This window comes from Gouania willdenowi, unplaced genomic scaffold (genome assembly GCF_900634775.1).
Source record: "Gouania willdenowi unplaced genomic scaffold, fGouWil2.1 scaffold_269_arrow_ctg1, whole genome shotgun sequence".
NCBI lineage: Eukaryota > Metazoa > Chordata > Actinopteri > Blenniiformes > Gobiesocidae > Gouania > Gouania willdenowi.
Genome location: NW_021145026.1, coordinates 68,189 through 80,391, shown reverse-complemented (window position 1 = coordinate 80,391; position 12,203 = coordinate 68,189). Strand labels below are relative to the sequence as shown.

At 40.6% G+C, this 12,203-nt stretch overlaps 1 non-coding gene across 1 annotated transcript; it reads left to right on the top strand.

Annotated features, from left to right (window-relative positions):
* Positions 1-5,306: 5,306 nt before the first annotated feature.
* trnay-gua (transfer RNA tyrosine (anticodon GUA)) lies at positions 5,307-5,393 on the top strand. The gene is given in 2 exon segments: positions 5,307-5,343; positions 5,358-5,393. It is a non-coding gene; the product is annotated as a tRNA-Tyr (tRNA).
* Positions 5,394-12,203: the final 6,810 nt, after the last annotated feature.

Genomic DNA, 12,203 nt, shown 5'->3' with positions numbered 1-12,203 from the left:
AAAGATGAATCCAAAGTTAACTTCTGACACAAACTCTCTACACCATAGACTGTAAACACACATCTCCACTACACATCCTCAAGTTGCCTTCACTGACTGCCAACGCTGTAGGAATTAGGAACATCTACAACGGACACATCCAACAAACAGCAGAGCTGTTACAATATAAAGGTATTATGGTAACAGCTAACTTATATGATATTGTGCAGTAACATAACAGCTGTATATGTGTTTGTTGTGTCTATCACTGCATGATGCAGAATAACTGCATTTGTTTGTCTAGGAAATAATTTTCAACAAATTGAATTAAAGTCGCTTCCTGTACATTACATGAAAGACATGCTGACACAGCAAACATAACTAATAATTAACTATGGAGCATGTTATTACGTAAAACATCTACTTTATGGCACTTTTTTCCTGTAACTTTTTAATTAATTTAAAACCAGAAACAGGAAAAAATAAAAACCAAATACAAAAAAAAGGTTTATTTCTGATTGGTTTTAAAATCAAAATAACAATGGTAACACATTTTATAATTTTGTTTGTTTGTCTTTTTTACAAAGTGCAGTTGATTCTATATCTATAGCATAAAAAAATCTGACTGCAAGTGACAGATAGAACACATTTTTGCGGAGGTACGCATGCCTCGAGATGCGTTCAAAGTCCCTGGGATACCCAGAAATTTGTAAAATATCCCCACACAGCCTCGACACCAGGTGAAAACAAAAGAGGACATGTCTAAAACCAGACGTATGGTCACCATACATGTCATCATTATTTAATAATGAATAGAAAAAATAAAAATGCAGTGTTATAGTTTGGTCACATGGGGAATATTTATAAAGTTTTATTTTCATGAATCTTTGAATTTTGGTGTTGTTTACCATATCTGCATTGAAAAAAGAACCTTGGGATGAAATATTAATTAAAATATATTTTCAAATAAATATCAAAAGAATATGAATTCACTGGAACACATCTGTAACCTTAACACACCCAGAAATACAATATATTATGACTGTAAATTTCATGTCTGCTATTAAAAAACTGTATATTACAATAATTAGCATATTAGCACACACTTAGCTATAATAGTAATGTAAACTCTTCTTAGAAACCAATGATCACACAATGTGTTGCCTGTTATCTCACGCTACGAGGTGACTATTGTTGGAATTGTCCCTGTATAAATAAAGTTTCATTGAATTAATCTGCGACCTTTGACAAATAAACAATGGTTGCAAATATCAAACTACTTCTGTGTAACTCTATTGTAGTCCAGTCATCACATTTATAAACTATCTTAGTCATCTAGGATCTGTGCACCCTCAGAAAATCAGCTGCTCACATTATTTTGACCTGAAATGATATGATTTTCCACCGTTTGTAATTCTTCTCCAGTCTGCATTGACTCCTCCCACCAGAACGTCATGTTTAAGGGAAGAAGAAAATGAAAATGGATAATTTATTATTCATTTAATTTATGAGTTAAAAAATGCAGCTATATTCTGAAAATGAAAAAGCATTTCTGTTAATGGATTTTAAATTGAATTATGGTACAGATATACTTCCATAGTTTATACAGTTGATGTAGCGTTCTTATTCTCTATTACAAGTTCACAGTTGTTTTTGTTTGCAATGCCTTTGAATAAGTTTTTTTGTGCCTGACTTGGCTAGCTACGCCACAAGTTTTCCCTCAGTGTCCTTAGGTCTCACATGTTAGATGGCACTTGAACTGAGACATGTTTGAATACTTTACATTGTAGTGTTGCACAAATGTTTGATCATTTTGTTTTTGCCTTCTTCACGTGACAAATCACAGCACTTTATACAGCAGCATATTATGTGTTTTGTTCATTGCTGTTGGTTTTGCTTTAAAAAAAAGTCTTAAATTGTGTTAAATTTGACATAAAAAGTGTGCAGCAACCACTATTTCTGGTGTACGGTTCATACTGTTAATAAATGTTGATGGTACTCATACTCCTGGTTGTGATTCTGATAAGATGTTTATTCGAAGAACAAAAACTGGTTTTAAAATTCTGGTTTTAGTTTTAATATAGATTTAGGTTTATTTCAAGATGAGTCAACTTGTATCAAGAAACAGCTTAGTCATTTTTCACTAATACTGAGTCATTTTTTACTTAGATTAGTTGTTTTCTTCTTGTTCCGAAGCTTTCATTTGCACAAATTAAAAAAGCAAAAAAATTTTTAACAAGAATTATTTGTTTATATTCAGAATATTTCACTTGTTATTGTGTTGTAGGAAGTTTGATTTCAAGTAATTTAATCTAATAATCATCCATTTCTGCTTATTTTAACCCTTTAGAATACTTGTCTTGCTAACCACGACATTAATTCTAATTAAATTCAGTACATCTACACGTCTGCTAAATGTTGTCACCACTAAAATGTAGTATCTTTTTTCTAGATCATCACCAACTCAGGTTGATCCAGGCTGATTAAAACCATCCCATCTGAGCTGGGACATGAACTGATCCATTTATTCACACATTAGTTCTTCTAATGTCTTTAAACACTTTTATTGATACACACAGACCTGGTCAGAGCAGGTTACACTCCCAGTTAGGATCATGGAGAATAACATTTGCTCTGTCTCAGTATCTAGTTTAGACTTTTTTTAGACCTGTGTCCTGGGTATGATGGGTTTACGAGGTGAACAGTACTCAGCCATGTTGGGAAGTCCAGAAATCACACAGCATCTCACCCAATCATACTCACTGTGGTTCATGTCAGAAAATACCACAGACCAAGTATTTGTAGTGTAGTCATAGCACTCAACAATTCTGTTTCGTCTTCTACAAGAGACAACAAAGATCTGCTTGTTCATCACTGCAATGTCAAAGTATCTGTGTCTGTGGACCATTTCAGGGACATCGTACCAGGTGTTGGTCACTGGGTCATAAGCCTCAGCAGACCTCAGATCTCTGAATCCATCTCTGCCTCCAACTGCAAAAATGTGGCCCATATATGCAACGACTCCAAGTTTATACCGATGTGTTCCCATAGGAGTGATCAGTGTCCACTGGTTGGTGTCTGGGTTGTAATACTCAGCAGTATTCAGTGATCTAATGTTACTCCTACTCCATCCTCCACATATGTAAATCTTGTTGTTCAGTGTGGTGCAGCTGGCATCTTCCCTCCCTTTATTCATTGATGCAATGAACGTCCACTGGTTGATGTTGGGCTGGTAGCGTTCAGCAGTTCTTCGTGAGGTACTATCACGATCCCTATAGCCTCCCATAGTGTAGATACATCCCTTTAGCACGGTGACACTCATTAAGGCCCGTGGCTCCTGCATTGGTGACATCTCCTGCCAAGTGTGTGTGACTAGGTTAAACCTCCACACTCTGTTAAAGGGGTCAGTCATTCTTAAACCACCACCCACAATGTAGAAGCATCTACCAAGGAAGACAGTGCTGTAGAGGAATAAGTGAATCATGGGATTCTCCAGACTGGGATGAGTCTGAACTGTAATCCAGCTGTTAGTTCTGTAGTCAAAGGCCTCTATGGTCTTAGAAAATATTCTAAACATCAGTAAGATGGCGTTTGGCAAACGACGGCAAAACAAGGTGTTGTTGATCCCAGACTCAGAGCAGAGTAACGAAGGTTGAGACATGACTTTAAGGGTATCAGAGACCAAGAGGTGGGACTCAGGGTTTGTTTTTACCACATCATTATTAAGCACATTGTCTGTGATGTAACTTTTGTCCATCAGCCCCAGTCGTACCTTTGGTAACAGAGTAGAAATGGCTCCCTGTCGTTCCTCAGGCATGTGGTTTATCCATCTTAAAACACTTTGATAAACTGTGCTCTCCTGGGTCACAGTAAGGTCATCCTGACCCAGGATATCAGCCAGCTCCTGCTCCGCAAGCTGCAAAAACTCTCCACAGAGTGAAACTTCCTCAAAATTCTCACAGATAAAGTGAAAGGCCTCATATTTCAGTTGAAACAAAATGGGAATATACCAGACTTTAGTAAACTGCCACAGCCCAATGCATTTTTCCGGACAGAGATGATCCTTCAGAGCTTCAAAGCATGTTTGTTCCAGACTCTTTACATTGAACTGGTGCACTTCCATCATTAGATCAAAAATTTAACTGTTGTGTCAGAGTGACAGAGATAAAGTAAATTCACTGAGTCCAAGGAGTTTGTGGGTTATTGTGTCTCTCTCAGAAGGGTTTCCCTCATTAAAGAACACTCAAGGTGCTGCTGAGTCCTTTGATGTTTGACCAGCTCCTGATGATGTCATCAGCAGAGTGTGTGATGATGTCACAGTGAAATTCACACTGACATTCCTTCTGCTGGCTCCTGATTGGTGGATGGCATGACAGGTTCTGCGTTCTTTGATATCTGTGTGTGTGGGTGGGGGTCTCAGCTATCAATCAATCAATCAATCTTTTATTTGTATAGCGCCAAATCATAACCAATGGTATCTCAAGACACTTTACAGTAGAGCAGTCTTAAGGATGGACTCATCATTTTATGGATACACACATATGCATATATACGTATATACACATACATATGTATCCCACACCCAACATGAATTCATCATGGCGGCAAGGAAAACCTTCTGTTAAGCGGCAGGAACCTTGTGTGGATCCCATTCCTATGATGAACAGCCATCCACGTTATGCTGTGTTGGGTGTGTGCAGAGGAAAGGGTGGAGACAGAGTTGTTGAGACTCTGTAACTCCACACTGAGGATCCCACGGACCTGCAAGACAAAAGCCAGAAGGAGTACAGGAGCAAACACACAAGGGAAGAAGCAGACATAGAGGGAGTGTTAGAGAGAGGAATGGGACCCTCTCCGGTCCCTCTCTAACCTAAATGACCTCTCTCTTAACGCCCTCTCCAACCTCTCTCCAACCGAGCATGCCAGACCCCCCCGGCAGTCTATGCCTATTGCATCTTAACTATGATCTATGAGCTGGTTCCTAACTAAAAGCTTTACCAAAGAGGAATGTTTTGAGCCTAACCTTAAAGGTAGAGAGGGTGTCTGCTGCCCGAACCATGGTTGGTAGATGGTTCCAGAGAAGTGGGGCCTGATAACTGAAAGCTCTTCCTCCTAAGCTACTTCTCGAGACAAATGGAACAACGAGTAGGCCAGCATTTTGAGAGCGTAGTGTTCTGGGGGGATTGTATGGCACTACAAGCTCCTTGAGATAGACTGGTGCCTGTCCATTTAGGGCTTTATAAGTGAGAAGAAGAATCTTGAATTCTATTCTATATTTTATGGGAAGCCAATGCAGAGAGGCTAATACAGGAGTAATGTGATCAGAACCTTCGATAGCTCAGATGGGAGAGCGGAGGACTGTAGAGTGGGTTGCTGTGATCCTTAGGTCACTGGTTCAACTCCGGTTCGAAGGAATAATGTTTTCACAAGTTTATCTTATCAGCCATAATATTTCAACTATCTTGCCTTCGGGTGCCCATCCTGCAGGCCAGCAACCTCTTGATAGACGATCCTCAAGGAAAATGTCCTGTATCCTCAATACACTCAGTGCCGTTGACGAGATAATTTGTCATTTCAAATCCAAACGCTCAGTGCCATTGACAAGGAAACTCGTTATTTGCATTTTATCACGGAGATTACTAGAATACACCCTAGCAGAGGTCCCTAATCAATATCCATCCATTTTCAGGCCCACTTATTCCTGTTTGTCAGTGTCGCAGGGGTCACCGGTGCCAATCTCCAGCTCTCATTGGGCGCTGGGCGGGGGCACACCCTGGACAGGGCGCTAGTCCCTTCATCAATAGCTAAGCTGTAATGTGTTGCAGTTACCAACTGGTGCCCTGAAGGTGGCAGCAGTGCACCTTTAGATGGGAGATGAGCCACTGATACTACCATTAGCTAAGGAGGGAGAAGCAGGGAGGAGGGAGATTATGGCGCTATGAAGTGATATTGTGAAGTATCCAGCAGCTCACAGCACCACATACTAACACAGAACATGTGTGGACTTGAGTGGATTATTGATAATGTTGTGATTGTGAGCTAAAGCCATCAACCTACCAGACTAAACGGGTCATTCGAGCATGTCGGGAGGAAGAGGAAGTTACGTCTGTGCAACTGACAGGGAGGGATACAAAATACAGTAAAATAAGTAAAACATTAAACTGTGAGCCAGATAGCAAAATAATAATAATTTTGCCATTAAAAGCCTTTACTCAATGTTGTTGTTATTTATTTGTTTTTGGGTTTTTTGTTTGTTTTTTTAAGGAAACCAATGTTCAGATGTAATAGTTTTCAATAAAGCACAAAAAAGAATCTGGTGTCAGATTTCAGATAGTCATAGTACAAAATATCCTGTGGCTCTTTAAATATCTCTCAAAATGCTCCAAAACGGCTGGCACTCAGGGGGGTCGAAGCTCTGAAAATGGCTGGCACTGAATGGGTTAAACAGTCAATAAATCTGCAAACCACTTTTTTCTGCTGAATACAGGTGTATTTTGGGTATGAAGTAGTGTTGTTGATTGGTCATAGTCCAATTCTCAACATTTTAGTCAAAGTATTTCAATTTGGTACATTTGTAATAATGTAAGAGTGACTGCCCTCAATGGGACAAATCCTGGCTATTACAATTTTGCTCTTGGCTTTAAACAAGATTCTGTGACGTTTCGGGACAATCTTGCATCACAAACAAGCACTGTTAGCCACAGGAGCAAAAAGTGCTCTAACAAAAAACTAACACCTGTGGCCTCTGCAATATGTGGTGAGTAGGTTGAATTGAGAGGATTATGGAAAGAGTGGGAAAATGAGTATTGAGTAGCTTGTTAGCATAGCTTAGATTGTTCTTTGAAGATTTTGTCATAGACTGGGGGTGTTGATGGTATACGATGGTGCTTTGTCAGAATGGCTGAGTGGTCAAAGGCGCTTCAGGTCGTAGTCTCCTCAGGAGGCGTGGGTTCAAATCCCACTTCTGACAGCAATGCAAGGCATTTATGCAGTCCTGATTTTTTTTTTTCCGTATAAATTGTAGATAAAACGCTCATACAAGTTTTACATGTGGCAAGGACAATAAGCATATATTCTTTTTTGCAGCGCTCTACTACTGTGTTCTGCTAACGCTAATCAAACTTGTTGTCATTGATATTCTAGCCTTGAAAACACTTGTTTTAATTTTTTACCGTACAGTCAAACGTACAAAGGTTAAGTAAAAAGCAATCTCGCCTCTTAGAGGCAGTGTTATCTCCTTTAAACTTCCTTTTGTCCTTAGCTTAGCTTAGCTTAGCTTAAATTTAGCACCTATGGCTTCTCTCTCCTCTCCTCCGCTCTCCTGCCCGGTGTGTCAAATGTTTAGTTACTCCTCGTCCTCCTTTAGGGACAATGGTAGTTGCATAAAGTGTAGCGTACTGTTAGATATGGAGGCGAGGATCAACAATCTGGAGAAGCGGTTTCGCACCCCTGATACCAAAACCGAAGCTAGCAAGCAGGACCTAGCCGGTGCGGGCCGTGCTAGCTCTAGCTTAGCCTCCCCCCCCGGCCAGCAATGACTGGGTTTCTGTCAGTCGTAAGCATAGTCGAAGGTCAAAAAACCGCTCGGGACACCACCATGTTCACGTCTCAAACAGGTTCTCCCCCCTCCGTGAGGACAACACACTCACCGGGGAACAAACTCTGATAATTGGCGACTCCATAGAGAGAAACGTGAAGCTAGCGAAGTCAGCGGGCATCGTGAGGTGCATCCCAGGGGCCAGAGCGGGCGACATAGAATCAAATCTAAAGTTGCTGGCAAAGATTAACCGTAAGTTTGATAGGATAGTCCTCCATGTCGGCACTAATGACTCCCGACGTCGTCAGTCGGAAGCAACCAAAGTGAACATTGAATCAGTTTGTGCTTATGCTAAAACAATGTCGGACTCCGTAATTTTCTCTGGTCCCTTACCAAATCTGACCAGTGATGACATATATAGCCGCATGTCATCATTTAACCGCTGGCTATCGAGGTGGTGTCCAGAAAACGAGGTGGGCTTCATTGATAATTGGAGATCCTTCTGGGGAAAACCGAACCTGATAGGAAGAGATGGAATCCACCCTACTTTGGCGGGAGCATCTCTACTATCAGAAAACATGGCATAGTCACTGTTATGACATCTCATGAATGAGACCATGTTACAGAGGGGGAGTCCTCCACGCCCCTCTGTGCTTGCCTTAGGACAGTTTCCCTCCCATTGCTATTATGATAGCTGTGTTCATCGCCATGCCAACTGTTGTGATGGTGATGAATATTATTTTATGGAGACGGTGTCAGTCCCCCGACCCATATTTCACAATGATTTTAACATAAAATCAAATAAAAGAGCTATCAATTATAAAAATCTGAAAAAAATTCAAATCTCAAATATAGAAACACCAAAACATAAAACCATTAGATGTGCTCTATTAAATATTAGATCACTGAGATCCAAATCTCTACTAGTAAATGACCTTATCTCAGAAAATAACTTTGATTTATTCTGTTTAACTGAAACATGGCTGTATCAAGATGAATATGTTAGTTTAAATGAAGCCACTCCTCCCAGTCATTTAAATACTCATATGCCACGAGACATAGGCCGTGGAGGTGGTGTAGCAGCTATTTATCATTCCTCTCTCCTAATCTATCCTAAACCAAAGGCCAATTACACTTCCTTTGAAAGTCTGGTTCTAAATTTATCTCATATCGAATCAAAAACCTGCCAGCCAGTCTTATTTGCAATAATTTACCGTCCCCCAGGCCCTTATTCTGAATTTCTATCAGAATTCTCTGAGTTTATATCAAACTTAGTCCTCAGTTCTGATAAAATACTGATAGTAGGAGATTTTAATATCCATGTGGACAAAGATAGTGATAGCCTGAGCTCAGCCTTTATGTCCCTAATAGACTCAGTTGGCTTTTTTCAAACTATTAATGAAGCTACTCATCGTTTAAATCATACTCTTGATCTTGTTCTAACATATGGCCTTGATATTAATGAACTAAAAGTCTACCCTGAAAATCCTCTGCTATCAGATCACTTTTTAATATCTTTTAACATTATCCTAGAGGATCTCGCACTGTGCAATAAAATAGTTACGAGTAGAAATCTGTCCAATAATGCTGTGGCTAAATTTAAAGAGGCCATTCATGCTGCCTTAAACTCAGTGCACCATCCAATAAATAACTATGATATTAATTATAACCCCTCTCAACTGGAGCTGCTTGTCGATAGCTCTGCTAGTCTACTAAAATCCACCTTGGACTCAATTGCCCCATTGAGGGAAAAAACTATTAAACGTCAGAGGAAAGCTTCGTGGTTTAGCTCTGAAACTCAAACACTCAAACAAACAACCCGTAAATTAGAGAGAATGTGGCGCTCCAATAAAACAGAGGAGTCACGAATACTCTGGCAAGAAAGCCATAGTAAATACATGACAGCCTTACGACATAGTCGATCTACATACTATTCCTCACTAATTGAAGAAAATAAAAATAATCCGAGGTACCTTTTCAGCACTGTAGCCAGACTAACACAAAGTCAGAGCTCTATTGAGCCCATGATTCCTCTAGCCCTCAGCTGTGAGGACTTTATGACATTTTTTAACCATAAAATTCATAAGATTAGAGATAAAATTAGCCACTCCCTGCCTTCACCTGGGCCTGCTGTACCATTCAATGTAAATAAGCCTAACCTAAACTGTTTCACACATATAGGACTTCAGGAATTTAACTCTATTATTTCATCCTCCAAACCATCAACCTGCCTTTCAGATCCGATCCCAACTAAGCTGTTTAAAGAAGTTGTTCCCCTAGTCTGCCCATCTTTGTTGGAGACAATAAATATATCCCTATCAATAGGCTACGTGCCACAGTCCTTTAAAGTAGCTGTAATCAAACCCCTTCTCAAAAAACCTACTCTTGATTCCAGCACTTTAGCAAACTACAGGCCTATATCTAATCTTCCTTTTAGCTCTGTGACTTCCTTCAAAACAACAGCCTGTTCGAGGACTTCCAGTCAGGCTTTAGAGCTCAACACAGCACAGAGACTGCTTTAGTTAAAGTAATTAATGATCTACTCTGGGCTTCAGATGAAGGACGACTCTCAATGCTGGTTTTATTAGATCTTAGTGCAGCTTTTGACACTATAGATCACTATATTCTACTAGAGAGATTAGAGAAATTACTTGGAATCACAAGGACTGCCCTAAACTGGTTTAAGTCCTACCTATCTGATAGGTACCAGTTTGTACACGTGAATAATAGGTCTTCTGTGTACACTAAAGTAAGCTACGGGGTTCCTCAGGGCTCTGTGCTAGGTCCAATCCTCTTCTGTATCTATATGCTCCCCCTTGGTAATGTTCTGAGAAAATACTCTGTTAACTTTCACTGTTATGCTGATGATAGCCAACTGTATGTATCAATGAAGCCAGGTGAGACAAATCAGCTATCTAAACTTGACGCCTGTCTAAAGGACATTAGGGCCTGGATGGACCAAAATTTTCTTCTTCTTAACTCAGACAAGACTGAGGTCATTGTACTGGGCCCACGACACCTTAGAGAAACCTATGCTAGCCGAACTGCCCTAGATGGCATTACTCTGGCACGAAGCACAACTGTTAGAAACCTTGGGGTTCTATTTGATCAGGATTTATCCTTCAACTCTCACATAAAACAAACTTCAAGAACTGCCTTCTTTCATCTCCGTAACATTGCTAAAATCAGATCTATCCTGTCTCAGAGCGACGCCGAAAAGCTAGTCCATGCTTTTGTTACCTCTAGACTGGATTATTGTAATTCTCTTTTAGTAGGCTGCCCGAGCAAGTCACTTAAGACACTTCAGCTGGTTCAAAATGCTGCAGCACATGTACTGACTAAAACTAGGAGAAGAGATCACATTACTCCTGTATTAGCCTCTCTGCATTGGCTTCCCATAAAATATAGAATAGAATTCAAGATTCTTCTTCTCACTTATAAAGCCCTAAATGGACAGGCACCAGTCTATCTCAAGGAGCTTGTAGTGCCATACAATCCCCCCAGAACACTACGCTCTCAAAATGCTGGCCTACTCGTTGTTCCATTTGTCTCTAGAAGTAGTATAGGAGGAAGAGCTTTCAGTTATCAGGCCCCACTTCTCTGGAACCATCTACCAACCACGGTGTGGGGGGGCAGACACCCTCTCTGCCTTTAAGGTTAGGCTCAAAACATTCCTGTTTGGTAAAGCTTTTAGTTAGGAACCAGCTCATAGCTCATAGTTAAGATGCAATAGGCATAGACTGCCGGGGGGGTCTGGCATGCTCGGTTGGAGAGAGGTTGGAGAGGGTGTTAAGAGAGAGGTAATTTAGGTTAGAGAGGGACCGGAGAGGGTCCCATTCCTCTCTCTAACACTCCCTCCATGGATGCTTCTTCCCTTGTGTGTTTGCTCCTGTACTCCTTCTGGCTTTTGTCTTGCAGGTCCGTGGGATCCTCAGTGTGGAGTTACACCCTTTCCTCTGCACACACCCAACACAGCATAACGTGGCTGGCTGTTCTTCATAGGAATGGGATCCACACAAGGTTCCTGCTGCTTAACAGAAGATTTTCCTTGCCCCCATGATGAATTCATGTTGGGTGTGGGATACATATGTATGTGCATATACGTATATATGCATATGTGTGTATCCATAAAATGATGAGTCCGTCCTTAAGACTGCTCTACTGTAAAGTGTCTTGAGATACCATTGGTTATGATTTGGCGCTATACAAATAAAAGATTGATTGATTGATTGATTGATAGGAAGAAGCCACAAACTTGTGCTTTACATTGTTGGAAAGGTCTCAATGAGCTCTAAAAGACATAAAAAAATCAGACCTCCAGTGCTTTCTAGTGGCGAATTAGGCAAGAGAAGACAATGTGAAATTCCACTGATGAGGTGTATCTCAGCTTGTGTATGTGCTACAGACTTGTGCTTTACACTTTTGGAAAGGTCTCAATAAACTCTATAACATATCAAAAAATCAGACCTCTAGCACCATCTACTGGGAAGTTACACAAGTTCACCTCTGAAGGCACACACCTCAGACCCCTGGGGGCCCAGAAGGGAACCGACGAGAGGTCCGGTTCTCACATATGTTAAGGGGCCCATTAAGCCGATAAAGGAGCCGTTGACCCCATCTTGATAGCACCTTGTGTTCCTGAGTTAGAGCCCAAAGGTCACCAAAGGTCAAGAAAAAAATTTAGAGG